A 4,494-nucleotide genomic window follows, 5' to 3' on the forward strand; every position below is an offset into this window, starting at 1 on the left:
AATTATAATTATAATTGTGTTTTTATTTATTTTGAATTACTGTATTAGAACATATTATACCTTTAGAACATATTATAACATTTTACCTTTAATATTATAACATATGTGGCAGTCTCCCGACCACACAATCGGAACGGTACGCGCGCCGCGCGCGCGTCAACCGATCACGCGCCGAGCGCGTGGGCCAGACTGCGGCCCGCGAAGCTATACGAGAGGGCCGCCAACAGGTGGCAGACTTTCTCGCGTTTCATTTCCAGTCAGGGAAGAATAAAAGGCCACACGGCGACGGCCTAGGCAGCTTTCGACTGCTCTCAGGCTCACAGCCAAGACCAGGAGAAGTCTTTTCACTGAGACGAGCTGCGCCACTTCGTTTGCCGCCACCGAGACACCCTCAGCGGCCCCTGGACTACCGTCCAGGCCAACCGTGGAAGCTCGTCCCGCTCCAGCTCTCGCCGGTGCGACTGACTCGTCTTCCACGCATACTCATCTCAACGTGGAACGTGAGAGCCCGGCGCTACACTTCTCCTCGACTGTCGTGGACAGTGCCTCCACTCCTGTCGCCTCTGCCGCCATCACCTACCGAGCGGGCACATCAGGGTACGCAGACCATCCCTCCGGCGCGCGTGCACCGAGGCGTGCAACACCAGCCTCCACGCGACACTCAGGAGGTACAAACTGACCCGGAGTGGGAGGTCACCTCCTCACAAGGGACGCAGACCGACGAGCCACCGGCACTGGCGTCGGAGTCCACACAGACCGAGGAGACGGAGCAGTCCCACACTCCACCGGGGACACCGCCGGCTTGGCGGAAATACAGCTCTTTCCGTAGGACTAAAACGCAGCCGAGCATCATCTGGCGTGAGCGCCTCCGAGAGTAGGAGAAGAAGAAACCAATCGGCCCTTCTCAGGGCCACAGCACAAGAAGAACCCAAACGGCCCTTTTCAGGGCCGCCTCCACGGCCCTTCTCAGGGCCTCCCTCAGCACACTGACACACCAACATATGTAATATAGGACAATAGAATAAACGACCTATTTATCGTACATCTGTCTCTCAGCTCACTCGACAATCCTTCTCACGCTGCGGCATCTCCTCTGCGAAGGGCACGCGACGCCCAAACAAAAGTGGCATAGCGGCCACAACATATTTTAACATTTTACACTCCTTAATATGATTAAACATAAAACTGATTCTTCAATTAATATAAAGGAACATACTTTGGTATTTATCACAGCTAATAAAATAAAAAAAACCAGTCTTTTTTTTGTGTAACAAAACAAATTAAAATAAAGCCTCAAATAACATAAAAGTAAACATTTTGGTATTTATACCAAAATATTGATATGATACCAAATAAAATATTATTATAGAACAACTAAACCAAAAAAATCAAATTTACGCATACATTTTAATCTTAACTTAGCGATTCCAAATTAAATTGAGTACTTGGCTATCACAGCTGCATTAAACCAACGCTTATACATTTAAGTATCAACACGAGTTTCAGAGTCATAGTCCCCTGAATGTTTTTTAGTGTAGTCTTTCACACCTGCTACCATGTCCATGACACATGACAGCCGTTCTTCCTCAGATACTCTATTAAGTGCAACGGCTACAAAACCTAACATTGCTTCTATATCTGATAACATATTAGGGCCACCAGGATGGGGTGCTAACTGTACTGGCTGTGATGGTCCAAATCTTTTAAGGGCTGCACCCAGAGATGCAGCCAGAAATGAAACATCTTTTGATGACTGAAAAAGTACGTCATTTGTTTTCTCAGAATCCCGCTTCCTCTTCTTCACAGGATCATTTGGAGGCACTGTTTTGGCCGGCTGAACAGAGGCCGCCATGGTTTTCAGACTTGTTACTGAGGCGGTACCTTCTGATGCTTTCTGAATTGCACATTTATTTCCTTCTGTTTCATTGGATATGTTGGTTCCACTTGTATTAGTGATGTCTGAGTCCAAACCTATGCAATAATAAATAATGAAATATCATTATGTTGAATCAAAAATAATATTTAGTTGAAAAAAATTTTTGAAAGACTTACTAGATGAAGGAGATGAGGACAAGCAAATAAGGTCTGAATTCCATATAGGCGAAAGTGTAGATTGTTTGCCTAAGAAACAAAGAAAATGCAAAAAGGAGAATTTAGCTGATTTGCGGATAATACAGCCGATATTTTAAACAAGCTGAAAACAGGGGATTATTGCCTACCTTGAACAGCAGATGACGGAGATCGAACAGCTGAGAACTCGGGTCGAACAGCAGGTGACGAAGATCGAACAGCTGAGAACTCAGGTCGAACAGCAGGCCGTTGAAAATTTGAAGTTGTTCTGTGAAAAGTCATATTACTCTTTAACTTCTGATTAGATTCAGGGATCGTATTCTCGAGCCTGCCCTAATGATTTTTGTATGCGACTTTCTATTTGAAAAGCATTGAATTTCGCATGCGAGTCATAAAAACGATTCGAGAATAGGGTCCCAGTTAACATGAATAATACATACTGTCGGGCTATAATATGATCCGCAAGGAATAGAAGGTCATTGTAAAATATCCAAGTAGACTGGTAGGTAGACGTGTCAGCCCCAGCTCCTGATTTTGGTATTGACATTGTGACCTTTTTTTTCTTTTCCAAACTTTTCACGGAGACGATGGAAAAGTTTTTCTGCTTGCAAACCTGAAAACAGAATGAAGTCAGACCATATAATTGTTTAATTTTCTATAATTTATTTACATTAAAATAATTTTTTTATATATTATTTTAATAAAAAAATTAATTAATTTTATATTTTTAAAATTAAATATTTTACTAATACTTTAAATATAAAAATAAAGTAATTTTTAAAAATATATTATTTTTCATATTTATTTTAATTTTGTATTTTTTTATATATTTATATATTTTTTAATTAATAAATTGCTATTTTATTATAATTAAAATACAATTTTTTTTATTAGCAACAAGTTCCTAACCTATAAATATGACACACATTTACTTACCAGTGAGTGCTGGTGTCATTGCTGCTTCTATACTTGCCCAAGTGAGGGATTTATCTTGGCACTTGCTGTAGCCCTTGCTTCTTTTTACGTACAGTTGTGTATTGGGGCACACAAAGTGAATGAACGTACGGATATATATCGCACGTTCTTCCGAAACGTTATTCCCTATTGCTTCATTACTTTCTTCCTCATTATAACTTTCTTCCATGTTTTCAACGTTCACACTATATAGAAGTAAAGCCGGCGATGATACTTCTTCTGGCACAAAAGTTTCTTCACGGATAGCATCGGCCATCCGGCGATGATACGTGAGCGACCCAAGCCGTTAATTTAATCTACAAAACAGTTGGCGTAACGTGGGCGCAGGCGTTGGAAATAAAAATAATTTATTTCTCCTGCTCCGTTGCGCCGCGCCGCTACGATCAGGAACAAACTTCTTGCGCCTGCGTCTGCGCCCTTACGCCGTCTTACGCCTTGTCGTGTAGACGAGCCTTAAAAGCTGCGTAGACACCGTTAACGACACCGACAATTGTCGGTAGTCGGTTACGCCAATTACGGAATACGGTCCCTGAACCGAATATTTCTTCACACAGTGATATAGCCTCAAATATCAAATGCATCCATTATCTATGAAACTCATACTAACGAAGATGTTTTTACCGTACACGGCGTTCACGAAACGATCTCACTAGACATGAAGTTATAACGTATATTAATACGTTATATTAGAATACTCACAACACTCACAACGGTAGGCACGTATAGCCAGAAGAAAAACGAAATGGCAGAAACGCACGGGCGAATGTATAGCCTTTGTTTCTCAGCAGCAAGTACGCCATCTATTTGTGAATAACGGCGCCCTTGTATACATAAAATATACCAAATCATTCGGTTATGAGGACAAGGCAGTTTTGCTAAAACAACTATAATATTTTGTTAGTATATATAAAGTTTACATTTTAATGAATAAAAAAATAAAATTGTATTTATTAGACATTATTTCAGTTTTTATGTAAAATAAAATGTCATTAGTATGTAGTTTCTAGTGTTTCTACGGGTAAAATAACTAAAATGCTTAATTTTTGTATGTGAAGTCTCAGAACAAAATCATTTGGTCTACAGAACAAATCAGAAAAATATATTTAGCATAAGTAACTAAATATTTTGTTACGGAAAGCAAGATATTTGGTTGCTGTTAAAAAAACGTCTTAACTAAACAGTTTTGTTGGAGACACTAGATTTTCTTTCCTAGTGTTGAAAGTTACAGTATTGTGACATAATATTTTGTTAAGTATTTATAATTCAAATTCCTTACTTTTTATTCTTGCAAACAATACGAATCAATTAATGTAAAAAAAACACAATTTTTTTAAAGAAAAACTTGTGTAAGAGCATAACGTGGTACAGTAGACTAATCTACAAAGCTGAAGAACAATTTTAATGCCATTTACAATGAGTGTAATTTTTGTACCGTTGTTAAGAACAATG

At 39.6% G+C, this 4,494-nt stretch overlaps 1 long non-coding RNA gene across 1 annotated transcript; it reads right to left on the reverse strand.

Moving 5' to 3' along the window:
- Window positions 1–1,932: 1,932 nt before the first annotated feature.
- LOC112459856 lies at window positions 1,933–2,586 on the reverse strand. Its single transcript, XR_003041370.1, has 4 exons — window positions 2,511–2,586; window positions 2,220–2,338; window positions 2,053–2,121; window positions 1,933–1,971 (listed from the first exon to the last, which is right to left on the reverse strand). It is a non-coding gene; the product is annotated as an uncharacterized LOC112459856 (long non-coding RNA).
- Window positions 2,587–4,494: the final 1,908 nt, after the last annotated feature.

The sequence above is a fragment of the Temnothorax curvispinosus genome, unplaced genomic scaffold (assembly GCF_003070985.1).
Source record: "Temnothorax curvispinosus isolate PA1 unplaced genomic scaffold, ASM307098v1 QBEX01001078.1, whole genome shotgun sequence".
NCBI lineage: Eukaryota > Metazoa > Arthropoda > Insecta > Hymenoptera > Formicidae > Temnothorax > Temnothorax curvispinosus.